At 34.6% G+C, this 19,418-nt stretch overlaps 1 long non-coding RNA gene across 1 annotated transcript; it reads right to left on the reverse strand.

Annotated features, from left to right (window-relative positions):
• Positions 1-1,682: 1,682 nt before the first annotated feature.
• Positions 1,683-5,663, reverse strand: LOC136813761 (uncharacterized). The gene is made up of 3 exons (XR_010847544.1): positions 5,147-5,663; positions 4,158-4,270; positions 1,683-1,758 (listed from the first exon to the last, which is right to left on the reverse strand). It is a non-coding gene; the product is annotated as an uncharacterized lncRNA (long non-coding RNA).
• Between the last annotated feature and the right edge of the window lie 13,755 nt (positions 5,664-19,418).

A 19,418-nucleotide genomic window follows, 5' to 3' on the forward strand; every position in this document is an offset into this window, starting at 1 on the left:
ACTATTCTCAACTTCAGTTGAGCTAGAATCTGAGAATGTCTGTGTGTGTGTCTGTGTGTCTGTCACCAAAACTTTGGGGCAGGCTGGAGACTTCAAAAATGGTCCGATTGGGTTGAAATTTTGCACACTTGATCCTTGGGCAAATCCCTGGGGGTGTTTTTTTCATTTTTTCAAAATTTTAATTTTTGGGGCCTGGGGACGAGTTTTTCGCCAAAACGAGGCTAAAACTTTGGGGCAGGCTGGAGACTTCAAAAATGGTCCGATTTGGCTGAAATTTTGCGCACTTGATCCTTGGGCAAATCCCTGGGGGTGTTTTTTTCATTTTTTCAAAATTTTGATTTTTGGGGCCTGGGGACGAGTTTTTCGCCAAAACGAGGCTAAAACTTTGGGGCAGGCTGGAGACTTCAAAAATGGTCCGATTGGGTTGAAATTTTGCACACTTGATCCTTGGGCAAATCCCTGGGGGTGTTTTTTTTCATTTTTTCAAAATTTTAATTTTTGGGGCCTGGGGACGAGTTTTCGCCAAAACGAGGCTAAAACTTTGGGGCAGGCTGGAGACTTCAAAAATGGTCCGATTTGGCTGAAATTTTGCGCACTTGATCCTTGGGCAAATCCCTGGGGGTTTTTTTTTCATTTTTTCAAAATTTTGATTTTTGGGGCCTGGGGACGAGTTTTTCGCCAAAACGAGGCTAAAACTTTGGGGCAGGCTGGAGACTTCAAAAATGGTCCGATTGGGCTGAAATTTTGCACACTTGATCCTTGGGAAAATCCCTGGGGGTGTTTTTTTTTATTTTAGAAAATTATCATTTTTGGGGCCTGGGGACGAGTTTTTAGCCTAAACGAGGCTAAAACCCAAAATGCTATAATTTTTCTTAAGCCATTAAGTTTACAATTAGGCCTACGAATGATTTCAAAGATACTGAAGTTGAGCCAGTGCGGTTAGCACGTTCGACAGTTAATAAGCATACATCAATGTTCTTAGTCAAATTACTCAATTTTTTTATGAGATAGATGTTTTTCTTTTCTCACGAGTGTTTAGACAGGAAATTTTGGTTGTTTGCTATCTTTTTATAGAAAAACTGGCCAAATTCGATATTTTTTTATAAGCACATTATCAATTACTTAGGTATTAGATTGATTGGCTCTTTCATTTTCTACGATTTTTTGCATAAATATGCATAATTATAAACCCTCAAATGTGACGGAGCCCGATTTTTAGGGAAAAAAATTTTGGGGTATATTTCAGCTAAAAAACGGCCATAAAAGGGTTTTTTGGACTTAGTGAAATATTGGACCATTGTTTTTTTTCTGATTTTTTGTATGAAAGTAGATGGCTCCAGCAGACTTTTGTAAAAAATGAATTTTTCAGCTCAAAAAAAGCATCTTTATCAATAAGAATCACTATTAATAAACATACATCAATGTTTTTAGCCAAATTACTCAATTTTTTGGAGATGTTTTTTTGCTCACGAAGTCTTGAATATGAAAGAACATTTCAAGAGCATGAAATTTTGGTTTCTAAACGTTTTTTATAAGAAACAAACGACTAATTTTAATAGATCGTCACTATTTGTGTTCTGAATGATTGTTTAATGGTCACGTCACGTAGATATCAATTATAAACGTGTTAAATGCATAATCCAGGTAGGTCCATCAAAGTATCACTTGTTTTATTTTTTTTTCGTTTTTCAAATCTATGTACATCAGTTGAAACCAAAGCAAGACACTTCTGGAAAGCAAGAGGTAGAAAAGCTGCACCTATGGTAAAAATTAATTGTTGGTTTTATACATTCTGCGTTTCTTCTTTCCTAAAAACCTATTGATGATAGCCTGAGAATCTGGAATGATGGAAGGATGGAATTCCATGAGAGCAAGATTACTGAATCTATCTTGGCCCATAGTTGTTCTAGTATGGGTTTTAAGTCTCCTCATCGCTGAAAAAGAGCGCTCGCATTCACAAGTAGTGATTGGAAGTGAGGCCAATATTGAGGCTCCTCAAATAAGTCCAAACCCAGAATACGTTCAAGCCACCTAGTTCTGCAAACATCTTTAAGACGTGTGTGTGTATTCCCTGTAAACATTAAGTCAATAAACTCTGCAAAAACATTTTGACGACCTTCGCTCAAGTTAAAAAAATATGAGCATTCTTTGAATGTCTTGAGCATATTGTTTACATTTCTGATTTCACATGCTCTATAGATAGAGAGATTCAGACGATGGCAGAAACAGTGACAGTAAAGAGCCTTCTTGTTTTTGTTCAAAATTCGCGCAGAGCACCCGCTTTTGTAGCCCGCAACAACACCTGCCCCATCATATCCCTGCCCTCTGATATCTTTATAATCCAGACCTAGCTTTTCAATAAATCCAAGAATTGCATCAGCAAGGTGTTTGCCTGTTAAACCGTCCTTGAGGTGAACAAATCCTGAAAAGTCCTCATAAATTTTATTATCATGAATATAGCGCAGAACAATAGAGAGCTGTTCCTTTTTGGAAGCGTCCATTGCTTCATCAGCAAGAACAGAAAAGAACTTTGCTTCCTTTACCCTATTAAGAATTGTCTCCAAAATGATTTCCCCAATACAGTCAATGATTTCATTTTGAATAGGATAAGACATATAAGAAGCATTTTTTGGATGGTTTTCATAATGCTCCTTCAAAACAGTATCACCCCTCCGAATGCCATAGTTTAACAAATCAATAAAATTCCCGAGCCCAGGGTCTTTTGAATAGCAACCAGCTTCTGGATAAGCATCAGAACTATCCCTATGACCCCTTAATGCCAGCCCCCATGTCTAAGATGGTTATCGCGTTGAGCTATGGCAGCTTCAAGTAGAGAATCAATGGGTTTAGATTTCCCTTCATAATTGGAAATAATTTGTTGGAAGGCGTTGAAAGAAAAAGAGTGGATACCCTGATAAGCAGTTTCATGATCGCGCAGCGCTGCTTTTGTATTGGCAGATGGAAGAATTGGTTTTGATATCATTACACCTTTACTTGTTGAAGGTATACAATGAGAAAATAGAGAGCATGGTAAACAGAAACCACCTCCCCTACTGGGTGAATATTTTAACCATTGATGCTCTGAGAGCCAATCGGCTCTAAACTTTCGTCCATTGGTGGACTTTGGGAATTTAAAATCAGGGTCAGGGGAAAAGACATTGGTGATAAGATCAAATATTTCTGTTTCTGATAATGATTTTGCTTTTGAAAAATAGGTCCCAATGTCAAATTTAGATTCTTTACTGATATTTTCAAGAATGGTGGGAGGCAGTGTCACTTTTCTACTGACAGGTGGCATTTTCAAATTTCGTGTCCTTTTTTCAAAGAATGAAGAATATGGATTTGAAGGACTCTCTGAAAAATTGTTGTTTACTCTGGGTTTGGACTCATCTGAGTTAAGAGGACGGCGCGGTGATGCGGAAACAGAAAATTGTTTAGGTGGTTTAGACTCTAGCAAGGACTTTTTATAGGTAAAATAATTAAAAAGAGTTGGATTATTTAACATGTCACCTTTGGCTTTAGAGGTGGACTTTTTAATTGAAGATAATAATGGATTGTTACATGAAACACTTGAAAGAGAAGGCATATCAGTAACAACAGATGAGGCAAATTTGAGCTGTTTGGATGGTGGTTGATCTGAGAGACTTTCAGCTTCAAATTTTCTTTTGGGTTTTGAGAGCTGCTTTTTACTACATGATGGTAGAGAACCAGTTTTCTTTGTTTTTGTTTTTGTTTTTTTGGATTCTTTCAGATTTACCAAAGGGACGAAATGATTTGGCTGAAAGTCACTGTTCAAATGGTCTGATAAATTACAAAACAAAATTTTAAATGGTTTAAGCTTTGAGTCATCTACTCTAGGAATAATGGTGGTGTTATTGAATAGAATTTTGTACCTTGGTAGACCCTGGTCAGGATAAAATGTTATTATTTTCCTCCTGGTGACAGTTGAAAGAGCACAAATGCATAAAAAGGAAGAAAAACATTTGGGGAAGAGTTATGCTTGGCCTCGGCTTTAATCAATGCGGAACCTTTCAAATTAGTGCCCTGTGAGAAGTCGGAAACACATGCACCACCTAGTAAAGAATTAAAACTATGGAAAACTGTGGAATGCTTAGAAAAGAGTTCTTTGAGCAATGGATGATTGGAATAATACTCACAAAACAAAAATAATTCCCCACACGTAAGGCATCGCAAAGCATCAGACAGCGAATTGTTGCCAACCATGTGAAGCGACAGAGAACTGTACAAACAATTGCCGTTCGGAAGAGAGCTGAAGATAAAAAATTAAGATATTATTGTATTTACCATGTAACAGCTTCTTTCATCACTTGGGGGCCATCCATATAGCACCTACACAGTGAAGGGGGAGAGGGGCTTTAGCAAAAGCATATAACATTAATGAATGAATGACTTCATCTCTAATTTTCACTGCATGCAAGGCATGAGAGGGTATTGAATTTGTATAATTTTTGTGTACTCTTAGGTTCCAAATAAACGGGGGGGGTTCGAATAAACGGGGGGGTTGGAAAATTTTCTAGATTTTAATAAACGGGGGGGACCTAATTGCCGGGGGGGGGGTTGAAAATTGTACTTCTGAAACCCAAAAATAAGGTAAAAATAGACTAAAATCAGGCTATTTAGAGCAAAGAAAGGGACCTTCTCTTTGACAGCTGAAAATATTCTTAGAGATTAATAAACGGGGGGGTCCTAATAAGGTCCGGGGGGGTTGGAAAATTTTCGAAAAATTAACAAGCGGGGGGGGGGGGGGCGTTTATTTGGAACCTAAGAGTACGTACTATGCGGATGACCCCTTACATTAAAAAATGTGAATAGAACGGGAAGTGTCTGGTTCTCGACTGTGAATAACATGTCAAAAATCAAAAACCGAGTAAAAGATTATGTATATACTACAGATTATATCTGTCACGTAACAAAATTATTTGATTTTTTTTAAACATACGTGCTACATTACATGATTTGTATCAGATTACACCTACTTATGATACAATGAAGGGGGAGAAGTTAAGGGTATTACAGAAGAGAGAGAAAAAAAATTAATTACTATCTTGCCAGTCTAATAAGTTGTGGTTATAATTAATTGTTTCTGGGTGATACACAGACAAGAGAATAAAAACAAGTTACATACCTTATGGGTTTGACATCCCTGGAAATGGACTTTGGAATGTTCCCATAAACAGAAAAACAAACATTGGCAGAACCTTCTCTACTCAAAGCCAACAAATCAACACTCCTCACTTTCAAAAATTTTCTCAACTCAACAGATTTTTCAAAAATAACCTCATGATTTTCTTGCTGGATGGCAGCTCGAAGCTCACGAGTGACTCTCTCCATGTTGTACTTTGGAAGAGATCATGCATAGGCCTGACAAGCATTTTCAAGAATTACGCTCTTAAAATCTAAAATCAGGACTTACCATAGAGAAATTCAGGGTAACGCCATCCTAGGGTAATTTTTCAGTCTTTATTTTAGACCTTTAGTGCATAAAATCACCGATGAGCCTGGGAATCATGCAAATCCACCTCATCCAGGTCAATTCCAAAAAAATTTGCATGTTGCTTGGTATGCAAATCGTTACGGTAGGAAAATTAAAAACCAAGACTTGAATTCGTGTGCTTTTCAACGCGACTGATAGTACGGCTAGATTATGATTCCCGAAGTATTCCAGTCAGCAAAATCAATATGTATGCAAATCGTTACGGTAGTGAAATTAAAAACCAAGACTTGAATTCGTGTGTTTTTCAACGCAATTCTTCCTCGGTTACATTATGATTCCCGAAGTTTTCAAGTCAGTAAAATTAATTATTTGGTGCTTAGAAAAGATACTGTAAAGCTCTATCTACAAATGTTAATTTTCTTTAAGGCGCTGTGTTCATCTCTCGATAATTTTCATTTGCGACAAAAGCCTCCCGCGAGCACTACCATGCAAGCGCATGTTTTGCAGGGATGTCTTGCAGGGATGTCGCACCGCCTCTGGTTATGCACAAAATTGTACATGCTCTAAAATCAAAACAAACATGGCGTCACAAAAAGTAGTTGTGCTGGAAGCATTTCTCAAGGACGTATATGCTAACATGAAGAAGACTCTCTCTAAGAAGTTGAGAGATAATAGCACCATTTAGTCACACGCAGCCAACCCATATGATCCTGTTGTAGTTATTGGAAAGGTTTCATAGTTGGATTTTCGAACGACTCTTCTTCTTAAATACAGATGACACTACTCGTCACCACCATGCTGATGCTACTACTACAACAATTGTAACCAAAGTATTAAACATTCCTCGTAACTGTGTTGCAAGTTGTTGCCGTTTTCGTTATTTTATTGAAATCAGAGTTTGTGAAAAAACACTTGTTACTTGTGACTTTTAAGGAACATGATGATTTTTTAAAAAATCATATGGAAATAGCACAAAACACTGTGCATTAAGCTTTTTTCTACCAATAATCATGGCTGTCAAATCAATTTTTCAATAACTACTATATATATAGTATGAAAATAAAGTGTTTTCTCCTGTCAGATCTACAAACAACAAAGAATGGCCGAATTCTTTTTCCTCTTAGAGAGACGATGTTATAATGAAAGGGAAAAATAGTACAGAATTATCATGAATATCTAGATGTATAGATATGTTTTTATTTTGTTGGTTTTTAAGTTCTTATATTTTTTATCATTTTAGTTTATTGCAAGTTTGGCAGGTAGTTAGAGCTTATCATAATTTAATGAAGTTGATCAAACTTTGTTTTTTAACAAAATGTGTTTTTAAATATTACGTACCTACCTGCCTACCTTGATTATATTATGTTTTAAGGTCCCAAATTAGTTCTGATAGCCAATTTTTTCTAGATTGCTTGTGACACCATAGTGCACATTCAATCCATTTTGATTAATTTGAATTAGTTTGTTTTTTGTATGATCAGAAATCCCAGGCGTACTTTTAGAAAATCTCCATCATTCTTAAATTTTTTTGAATTTACCTTTGAAATTACTGGTTTTGCGCGTATTATAATTTTCGCACAGATGCCTAAAAATGCACGAAATTTAATGCAGAAATTATGCACAATGCATCTTTCCGGAAGCTTGTATCTTTTTTCCTTGGTCAAAATGTGCAGATGTTATTTTAGTGTTTATTGAGAGTACATTTATCTTTTAGAACATATATGTGGTTTATACCAGCGACATTTAAAATAATATTTATACGTCATATTTTATTCAATTAGAGTAGATTCCCATTTTTTTGTATTTTATTGAGAAAAGTGAAAACATATTGAAAATTTTAACAAAAAAATAAAGTTTATTTAGGCATATTGTTATTTTTAAAACTTTTTTAGGACAAAGTTCTTCATTTTGTTCATAAGATAGAAAACATTTATTATTTATTTTAGCTATGTTGTTATTTTTAAAAGGAACATTATAAACAAGATGGTGCTTATTTGTTCATGAAATAGAAAGATATAAAATCAGCTACAATTATAAATCTTTAAATCTTTGTTTCTATTTGGCTGTACTTTTGATAAAGTTGGTACACCCAGCCAAGTATGGATTCAATTCACGGCTCTCACCTGTACTTTTTACTTTTTTATTTTTGCTCACGTAGTCATAATTTGAAAGAATGCTTGTGTTTACTTAGGCACGAAATACTGGTTGCTAGACATGTTTTTTATAAGAAAATGGGCCGAATTCGATCTTTTTTTATAAGCACGTCCCCAATTACTTAGTTATTAGCTTTTCTCGAGATTGGCTCAGTCAATTTTTATGATTTTTGGCACAAAGGTACAAACCCTCGAATATAACGGAGCCCAACTTTCGAAAAAAAAATTTTGGGGCAAATTTCAGCCAAAAAACGGCTGAAAAAAGGGTTTTTTGGATCATTAATTTTTTTGCATGAAAGTAGGGTACCTTCATTAGTAAAAGATGGCTGAAGCAGATTTTCACTAAAAAAAATTTTCACCTCAAAAATTGAATCTTTATCCATAAGAATCACTATTTATAAGCATACATCAATGTTCCTAACCAAATTACTCAAATTTTAGATGAGATAGATGTATTTTTTGCTCACGAAGTCGTAATATGAAAAAACATTTTGTGTTTGAGCAATAAATTTTGGCTGCTAATCGGAGCCCGATTTTCAAAAAGAAAAAAGTAAACAAATTTCAGCCAAAAAGCAGCTAAAAAAGGGTTTTTTTGGACTGTGAAAATTGGATCATTAATTTTTTTTTCTTATTTTTTGCATGAACATAGGGTACCATCATGGGTACAAGATAGCTCAAGCTGATTCTCTCAAAAATATTTTTTGGCTCTAAAACTAATCTTTATCAATTAGAATAACTTTTTATAAGCATAGATCAATGTTCTTAACCGAAATTTTCAGTTTTCTAGACGAGATAGATGTTTTGATTCATGAAGTTGTAATTACACCCCTGTCTCAGTGACCCGGTTTTTAGCCAGTGAGGATAAAATGAAGGACTCAAATGCCAATGGGGACGGAAAATCCCTTGCTTTTAATGGGTGGGGATTTTGAATTCTATTGTTCACAACTCAAAAAAACCAGTGGGGATTCCCAAAATTTTAGTGTTTTTCCTAGTGGGGATGAAGGTTCAGTGTAGTTTTCCAATGGGGATGGAATTTCAGGGTATTTTTCTCACACGGGACGAATTTGGGGCCAATCCTTTCTTTTTCCCCCGAGCATCATTACAGCTTGATTATCATTGTCTTGAAGTTTGAATGATCTTCGTTTCTGCCTCTGATACTTAGACGAGTTTGGAAGCGGTGGTAATGTTACACTAGATGGGTCTTTCTTCATTTGTTTCAATAGATTATTCACTTTGTGTGTTGTCCCCGAACCTACAATTGAGATTTTATTTCAATAAGGTTTGAGACGGAGATCTATAACATTCAAGATGAATATATAAACGTAAAATTTATACAAGTTTTACGAGGTTTAAAGAATCGATCCTACCTGTTAAAGTTTCTTCGTTTCTGTAGATATTGTCAGCGACGTATAAGCTGAATATCTCTTTAAGTGCATTTAGGAGCAACGTTCCATTTTCTTTCTGTTTATCAACGATTAAATAGACGTTTTCTGTTTGAATTTCCATGAGTTGTGTGTATGCGATACCGTGCATGAGGTAAAAAGGTAAAATAGGACTAGGTGATCAATAATTCTTTACCCCTTAAAAAAGAAACAAAGGGTAGAATAACGTTTACTTTTAAAAATGGAGGGATGAAAAATAAAACAATTACCTTTAGTCACGGCGTAAATTAAATCTTGTGCGATGGACATCTTCAATCTTTCAGCTTTTTCCGTTAAGGTGCCAACTTTTCCTTTCAAAAGGGTCGAGAGTAACAGATTCAGCATCGGTGGGATGACTACTTTTTCTGGTGTTAAATCTTGGGGCTGTGGTGGCCAAGGTATCGTGTCAGTTAAATTTTTGATTTCCTTTCGAATAAAATCAAAGGTTTTGATAGCTTGTACCTCTTCATTTTTACATTCATTCTTCAGTTGATCATTTTCCTCTTTAGCGTTGACATATTTCAAGACAATTTCATCGAGGGAAACAGATTGGTGATAAACATACGTTTCATTTCTTGTTTTCAGAAATTTGAGAGATGGCATCTTCGTTTCTAGACTTCTTTTAAAGTTCTTTTTTGTGGAAGCTTCCATGGTGAGATCATTGTCCTTCAGTTTTCCTTCCATAATGGACATGAGAAAGTTCAACGTGACAATTTCACTTGAATGGAAACTTTCTTGTTCTAAGCAATACTTGATCACTGCTTTAAAGGCTTCTGCTTCAATTTCAGTTTTTTCTTCTCCTTTGCTATCAGGGACCTTGATAAATGACTGATAACATCTTTTGTGGTACTTGGCTTCATTGGTAATTAGGTTGGAAGTACCCAGCACATCAAAATTAGCTTTTTTCTTTGCCCATTCTAATATTTGGTCTCGTCCTCTTTCATCAATACATTGAGCTAAATTTTCTTCTTCTCGGTTTTTTGTTTTTCTCTTCTTACAAAAAATACATTCGTCTTTCAATATTGGAGAGTCTGAGCATACTCGCTTTGCACGTCTTTCGGTTTCCTCAATACCATCGGTATGTTTTTTCAATGTCGCCAACCTGTGCCTGGATCATCTCGTGTTTAAGTTTAAGTTTATCAATTTCTCGTTTCATGATAAAGCACTGATAACATTTCCGGTGATATAGGATATTTGCAGGTATTTCGCTTGGACTATCTTATTTTGTTTCCATAAGGGGGTGTTTTCTTAGAGTGGGTGCCTCCTTTAGTTTTAACCACGTGTCCAGCTTGGTCAAAGTCACAAGCTCTTCACAAGAATCGGTGCAATGGATGACGCAAATTTGTTGCTGTGAAGAGGAAAAGCTGCAAAATATTATCAAATGCATACGGAAGGCTGATGCATCACATGTCATTATTTCTATGATTACAAAGAATATGAAAAAGAAGTTTTCCTATTCATCCCATCGCAAATTAGTAAATCTATACGAATCAGAGATAATATACTAGGAAAAATTGAACTGCCCTATATCTCACATACCGTTTTGATTTTATCAGACAAGCAATAAAATACTGTATGGTACGAAGGCTAAACTCACCACATTAGAAGAATTTCGGTCATTTTCCTTGTGTTTTCTTGATTTAGAACTACTTGCAATTGATTGAGAAGGAACAAAGTCAGGGTCATCGTCTTTCTCACTCTTCAATCTTTTCTTTTTATATTTAACCATTGTTTTATCTCTGTACTACTTTTTCTCTTAAATAAAAAAACAACAGCTAGATTTCATTACACCATTACAAAACACAAAAATAATTTTTAAAAATGTCTTGAATCTCAAAAACTTCGCTAATCCATATCTAATACTATCATAACCTTGTCCAAAGCGGCACATATGAAGAATAAATTTTTTAGTTTTTGAATGAAAAATTATAACACGAGTTTAAATAGTGATAATTGCTTGAATTATGACAAATACTGTTACAGTCGGAGACCTTTGTAATAACAATTACGTCAAACAGCTATGAAAGCAATTATTAAGATATCAAAAGAAAACAGATAAAAATGATTAATCAGATTGAGCTTTGACCAGGAAAATTGAATTTTCGTTGATTTGGCGCGCCATACAGCATTTTTAAAAAAGGTCACTTTGGGTGTTTTCTTTTTCAATTTACTGTATATTAATGGTATCCATGAATTATACATTCGTTTTAACCCATAGCCCATTTTTCTCCAAGAGGTGTAAAATTGGTCATTTTTGGCTCGAAACAGGAAAATCGAATTTTTGAAGATTTGGCGCCCCATCAATAATCAAAGAAAGTTATTTTGAATGGCTAAGACCTATACTGTATGAAAAAATGTTTTTTTATTGCTTTTATACTGTTTTAACTCTAAAAACCTTAAAGATGTTGATTTTTTTCTTAGATTTCATGAAAATTTTGATTTTAATCGTTTTGGCACGCCTTTATGACGTCTTAGGACCGATTTAGTAAATGACATATCATTGAAATTGCATTCTGGGATTCTTTAGAATAGTATGAGTATCTCCAAAAGATTTCAGGTCTATATCTTTCTTACTTTTTGAAATATTAACAAAAGTGTAAAACTAGGGTAGAGGATAAATTCCCAATTTTTGAGGTGTTAACAGCATACCACCCCTCAGTCTAAACCCGAAATCTTTCGATTCCGTACTTTTTGAGCTTGATAACATGGAAATTTCCACTCTACATAAAATTTGGGATCTTTTGGTATATAATATGTCTGGTAACCTCATTGAGCCCATTTTGACCCCCAGCCCATGGACTATAAAGGTTAAATCTCAAAATTAGTACCTTACAAAATTTAAAGTTTTACTGTGGTGATCATCTTTGACATTGATTTTTTCATGTAGAGGAAAAGTCAATGTTTTGACAAAAAGGTCAATCTCCAAGGCAGAACAGAATTGCAAGATTTCCAATTTTCCAAGACACGTATTTTGAGATTGAACCTTTAGTCATGTGGACAACAATATGACTATAAACATAACAGAGCTATATCTTTTGATAGAGAAGTTTTTAGAGAAAATTTTTTCAGAGGTCATTCCTTGGAAGTAAGTGATGTGATTTAGGTATTTTCTAAAAAATGTTTATTTTCTCTTTAAATTCCCGCCAAATTTAATTTTTCAAGTTAATCGCCAAATTTAATTCCCTCTGAAAAAACTTTTTCGGCCATCTGCCAAATTAAATTCCTGCAAAAATTTCCATTTAAAAGTATATAGTTTAAATTCGAATTTAAGTATACCTTTCAAATAACTTTTGCTAAATAATCTTTGATACAATTGACAATAAATGAATTGAAATGACGAGGATCTAAAGAAAAAAAAACAATGTGTTACTTTGTTTTTTGATCCAATAACTCCAGGACAAGTTTCATTTCATGGATAAATGTTCAAAAGACTTGGTGTAACCTTTCTATTAATTTGTTTCTAATCCATCATGTTTAAAAGTTAATTTTTTTTTGATAAAAAAAATGCACAAACCAGGTAAACAATGCACTTGAAATGGTCCAAGGAAGGTATACAAACAAAACCACCAAAATGTCCTAAGAGAAAGAATGCATTCATCAGAATCAGGCAAATACATAGGTTATTTAATACATTCTATACTATATTAAGGAAAATAGTTCATTAGACAACATTCAACCGAAAGTAATCAAACCAATTTTTGTAATCGAACAATTGAGAGATCACTGTTCGATTACCGGACAAAATTGAACAGTAATTGAACTTTATCACAAAAGTTTCTTGATTAATTTGAGTAGTTTGATTACAAAATTTAATTCAATAGCGTTCAATGAGTGTTTTGTAATTTATACCCAGGATAAATTGAGGGACAACACTGACGACACTGGTGTGTGTGTGGTGACTAAGGCAGTTGAATTAAAGGGCAGAAACTGTTGTGATTTCCGTCTATTAAACGGAAAGTTTTTGTTATAGTTTGTAATTTCGTTTCCAGTCTTTAAATATCTGAAAAAGCTTATATTAAAATTCAGAAACACACATGTTAAGCTTAAAGTCAAAAACATACAAACAACAAAGCAAAAATCAAATCATTTCACCAACTTAAGGTAACCTGATAACAGATTGTGTATTTTCTGGCCCAGTACGCTGAAGCTCTGAAGATGTGGGCGAAAATATACAATCTGAAGAATATAGTCGCGAGCCTGTACGCGGACAGCGTAGAATTTTATTTAAGAGGAACAGGTCCGAGTGCAATGTCGACAGGGAAGGGTGTCATGGCCGACAACTTTTGGGTCGAGAGATATGTCAAGTTCTCTTAATAAAGCAAATTCAGAACTTTTTTGAAAAGAAGCATGCAAAACATTATTGTATTTCACAAACAAGGTTCTTTAATGGATGAATATGCTCAAAAAAGAAACTTTAAACTGATCACACAAGAGGAAACAAAGTATAACAACATCATCCACAAATATCACTTAAAAAGAGAGAAAGATCATAAACAAACTTCTTCTTTTTCTTTAAAGGAAACCGAAGCTATAGAAAATGAATACAAACCATTACTGAATACTTTTATGAAGTTTAAAAAGTATAAAGACCAAAAAACTATAGTTTTAAAACAATAACAAATATCCATTTTCACCTTCCGCCTCCAATTTGAAACCTTTCCACTCGCAAAGCATTGTGGGACAGAATTTTAATTCCTATCTATAAAACGCATTTTTCATGGAGCGCCATTTTAGTTTTTAAGTTTTCGGCACGAGACAAAAAGTTGACTCAAATTTTCTGTAGAAATGGGGCCATTTTCCTCAGATATTAGTTTTTAGCGATCTTTAGAGCTTCAGCGTGTCGCGTTAAGAAAACTCCACAGCTGCTATCACAAGGCGACAAGGACAAAAATAGCAAACCAACAAAACAACACAGAGACAAAACTAAAAATTTTAAGAAACCAAAAAACTAAAGCAAAAAAAGAGTAAAATTTAACTAAATAGTAACTTTGGTATGTAGAGTCGTTTAATATCGACATGCGTCTTGTTTTCTTGATTTCGACATAGCTGTAGGCTGGTCAAAAATCAAACACAAACAAATACATACCAAAGTTATCAATCAAACACTAAATTGTACTCTCCCTATCACGTCACAGATTGTTGAAATGTAAGAAACGTGAAGTGGGTTTTTTTCGAAAAGAAAACTTTAACAATGTAGTCACTAAAAACTAGTTAGCATGCTTTCATTCAACGAAACGAAGATATCAAAATCAAAACAACATTTTGCACGCAAGGAATTTTTTAGTAGACCTTTTACCGTGAACCGAAAATAATAAAAAGAACCCGGTTTCCTTTTGAATTTAATGTGACCGCCATACTGACCATCACGGCGTGCAGCCTCTTAGCGCCTAGAGCGTGTGTTTTTGATAAATAAGGAAGGGGAAACCAGGCTAGGCGCGCGAATTATTTTTATCACGTGACTTGAAGCGTAATAAAGTTGTAAAATTTTAATGATGGACACGAGAAAGTTACGAGGAAGTTTGCTTAGCATGCGTTTCGTGTGCTGTGTAAAACTGCTTATAATTTGGCTGTTTTTTTAATTGAAAGGATTGCAATGCACTGGGTGAAAAGCTGTCTTCGGGAATTTTCCAAATTTGGAAAATGTCATATTTCCTGAAATTTCCATAAAAAAAAGTCGTATTTCCTGAATTTTCGAAATCTGACCTTTTAATTTACAAAAAGATCTGAAAGCTGATATTTTCAGATATTTCAAAATTTGAAATTTCACATTTTATGGTCTTCTAGAATTCAGGAAATGTGAGATTTCTGAGTCGTAAGAAACATTTAAAAGATGAACTTTCCAAGATTTCCAAAGAAAAAAAAGGTGACATTTCTCATAATTTCAAATGTCAAGATATCCGAAATTTTCCAATGTCAAAAAGACCGTGAAAGATCACTTTCCCAAATTTTCCAAAATAAAAGTGACATTTCTCATAATTTCAAATGTCAAGATATCCGAAATTTTCCAATGTCAAAAAGACCGTGAAAGATCACTTTCCCAAATTTTCCAAAATATTGATAAATGCCCCTTATCCGAAATTTTTGACATCTGGAAATTGAGCTTTTGGAACAGAAATTTTTTGTCAACAGTTCCCAGAAAACATAATAAAATGAGTGATGGTATTTCACAAGGAATCTTGAGGCTCATAAGTGGGGTCACAGGTAAATAACACACGGCTTTAAATCCATATTTGTAACACTGTCAAGTGCATTGATATTAATCAAATTTAAACAAGATTCTAATCAGTGATAGTTGTATACAAAAAGGTAATAAAGGTTTCAATGAAAATAAAATATATAGAAGATTGAAAGTCTTGAGTAATAACAAAAACTAAGGGTTTCAATAAAAACATTTTATACACGTTTTTTTAATAAGAAGCACGTTTATAAGGAGCTCGAGGCTGAAAATGGTCCAAAAAATAAGGAATTGTTAAAGAACTGCTCAGGCTGAGAATAACAAAACAAGTTTTAAGGAATCCAATTTTTGCGAATTCAAACTTAGCAGCTATGTAAATAAGGAACTCGATAAGGAACTTTGAGGCTGAAATTCTCTGTAAAAATAAGGAACTCCAGGCTCAGAGCAAAGTGAGAAAAAACGTGTATGAATAAACGCTGTGTGGCCAATTGGTTATAATTACAGTTTGGGCAATGAAGATGGCACAAATACAAACCACGAATAATATATGAACAACGATATAAACTATACATACTATATATATATATATACTATACATAGCTTTTTTATAAGAATACCTTAAAAATACCTCCAGGGTGAATTTGACAGATTTGAAAAGACAATATTCATTTTTTTACGAAAATGTGAGTTGTCCGTTTGAAAAAGTTTATAACAAAAGATCTGGTTTATCAAAAAAGTAAACTATATGCACGAAAGAATAAATGTATGGTATTCTAAAATACCAAATCGATAAAACACAGCCACCGAGTTCTGACACGCCTGTATTACAGTCCCGGTGGGTTTATATTAGAGGATAATTTCTCATACATAATAGACAAGACTAAGTCTCGCATTACTAGTAAATCTTTAATGGTGGATCTGAGGTGGCTCCAAAATTCATGCTTTATTGAAATACATACTAACCATTATAATGATGATTTAAATGCTAAACATTATGATGACGATATCGAGGAACAACAACTATGTAGTCTGAGGAATCAATTGTTGTTTGGGTATAAACAAATTTACAAAAAATTCTTTGTATTGGCATGAAAGCAGCTGAATTACCAAGTTCAAACAAAGAGTCACGGAACAACATCACTGGTTCTCCGTATCTATTTTTCAAATTCTCACTCTGTGTTGGTAAATACCAGTTCATTCTTGCCAAGAAGTGAGTTTGAAAAAGACCGTCAATGGTCGCTGTATGTTTAAGAAAGAAAAGAATCTTTCCTGGCCGGGGCTTATCGTCCATTTTATCACTAATCTTCCCATCTTTTCCACACCAATACGCCATGATATGCGAGGATCGTATTGAGCGAGAAGTTTCGGATCCATAACATACATTGTCAAACATAGCTTCGTTCGTTTTCCAGCAAGCTCTGTGAACGTAAATGTCTTTATTTGGGTAAAGATGCTTGTATGTATGTGTAAGGTATCTAATCTCCGACTCATTGAGATGGTACACGTCAAGCTTACGCTTTTCCTGAACACGACGTAACGAACACCAATCAATCGACTTGACATCTATATCTCGGGATGCTAAGCGAATGTGATCGATTGATATATCATCCTTGTGTTGTATGGAACCTCTGGAATCTTTCTCTGGAAAGAACTTACTCATCATAGGCAGGAATTCATTGCTCAAAATATCAGGATAAGGTAAACAAAGGGCATCCAAATTGTTATCAAATCGTCTCATCAATTGGCATTCGATATTTTTGTTATTGGAAGGCTGGGCTCCAAGAATTCCGTTGTATCTCTCAAAGCTGAAGAGCCAAAACGTATAGATTGGACCGAAGTCAGTGATACAAGATGCGAGATGACAGTGCATGTGCATGTTTGGCATGACGAGGTCTTTTCCATAGAGTCTTTCAAAATTCTGACAGAACTCAAGGAGGGTAGAGTTTATTTCAACGATATCTTTGACAGGAAGGGCTTCATTGCATAAAAGTAAACATGCCTTGACAAAAATTTTCCAGCACTCAAAATCTCTTTTAGGAAGTACATTTTTAAGGCAAAAGTTTGAAAATATGAGAGTCCAGTTTTTTAGTTCATCTGCAGTGAAAGAGTTAAAATTGAAGTCTTCAATTTTGCTTGGAAGCTTCCCAACATCATTTGAACAAACAAATTTATCTACTTCCTTTTGAATTCTAACGACGTTATCTTTGTTGAGATAACCCTTGTGCTTCCAAATTTCAATCATCTTTTTAGACGTACCCAGAAATAGGTTATGCATAGGATCTAAAATGGTCATCCGAATTGCATCAAAATAAGGAAGCTCCGAAAAAACTGTATATCGTGTACCGTGTTCGCTTTCTCGCTTTCGTCTCTCAGTTAAGGTAGTGGCTCTTTGAATATACTGCATTTGGGTTCGGTGCTTGGCATTTGTTCGCTTTGGCCAATTTCTCTTTGGGTCGGTACTTGTAGGGTCGATGTCAAATCCACTATAGTCTTTGTTTGTGCAGGGCCCTGAGAAAATATAGGGTTGAAAACTATCAGTACCATACAGGTTAAAGCATAACCCATTCTATCATGCAGACATGCAAGCAGGTAAAAAGGTTATAACATGAATCGAACCAGAACTCTCGATTTGAAAACATCAGTATTAAAAGAATAATAATAATGATTTGAAAAGGCAATTAATACACGCAGGCAAAAAGTGTTTTTAAGTCTATTATCCTGCTTCACCCTTTAGGACACATTAAAGCCTTATTCGAAATTGCCTCTATGAAATCAATAGCAACACCTTGTCAAGCCAAGATCTGATTCTGACTCTTTTGTGTTACTGATTGCCAGAGAGCCATGTTACACCTACACACCCCATCAACGCTATGAAGTGACACATTTTATACACTTTCTGTTAAAAAATGTTTTTCCAACAATTGACCTTATTTAGGACCCCCTATTAATGATCTTTGAAAAGTGAGAATGAAAACTTCTGCTGTCAAAGGAAAGATCTTTTATTATTTTGCTCTGAATAACCTATATTTACCCTATTTTAGGGTTATCGGTTTTCAGAAGTACAATTTGTGTTTATCAAAATTTGAAAGTTTTTCTACTCCCCCAGTTTATTAGACCTGAGAGTATGAGCACAGAACTGTGCGATTTGCTCTGTTTTTGCAGTTTTGATCCTATAAATTAGAAACAGTTGACAATAATAAAAATACACCCCTGTGTCACAGACCCGTTGGGGAGTGTGTTGGAAAAATAGGCCAAAACATTGTCCTTGGTGGAACAAATGCGCTAAAACCCCCACTGGGAAAGTGCTCTATGATTTTATCCCCATTGAAAATTGTACGGAAACAATGCACTTCAAAATCATCCCGAATGGAATTTTTGAGCTGGAAAAAAATAGATTTTCTATCCCCATTGGTATTTGATAGAAATTTTCATCATCGCCTTTAAGGGAAAAATTCCACCGGGGTAATGAGACAGGGGTGTTAAAATGAGGAATAAAAACATCTTATTGCTTATGACTTATGATTATCTGGAAAGAAATAGATCTCATTATTAGTTGCAAATGTAAGAAATGAAATCTTCAGAAAAAAGCATTTTTAGGGTTATCAAAACACGCAACTGGTAAAATTTAGAAAGTTTTCAATTTCAAAAATGCTAAAAACAATTCTATACCTCTCTGTTCAACCTCTTATCAAAAAACTGATTTCAAACTTACCTGGGAAATCTTTTTCACACTTGTTGCAAGCTTTGTTCGCATTTTTACCTGAAAACAATAATTTATAATATGTTGTCAATATATTATACAATAACTTTCCCAAGAATTCCTTTTAGAGCTCTTAGAGAATTAGGGTTAAACATTCAACTTTTTATTTTCCTAAAATGAAGTTAAAGAAATTAAAATCTAAAGTTATATTGTTTACCCCTTGCTTCCACTACTCTCGGGCATCTAATAGCCGGGGGGATTGGAATAAGCAAGGGGGTTGGAAAAATCTCAAAGCTTAATAAGCGGGGGAGTTGGAATGAAAATGTCCTGGGTCGAAAATCTTTGAAAAGGAGGCTATTATAGCTGAATTAGGACAAAAGAGGGATCTTTCATTGTCAAAAAGATGTTCCCGAAAATTAATAAGCGGGGGGGGGATGTTGGAATAAGAATGTCCTGGATGGAAAATTTTCGAAAAATTATGGCTATTAGGTACCTGAGAGTATTTATGAATATC

Source organism: Clytia hemisphaerica, unplaced genomic scaffold, assembly GCF_902728285.1.
Source record: "Clytia hemisphaerica strain Z4C2 unplaced genomic scaffold, Clytia hemisphaerica genome assembly, whole genome shotgun sequence".
NCBI lineage: Eukaryota > Metazoa > Cnidaria > Hydrozoa > Leptothecata > Clytiidae > Clytia > Clytia hemisphaerica.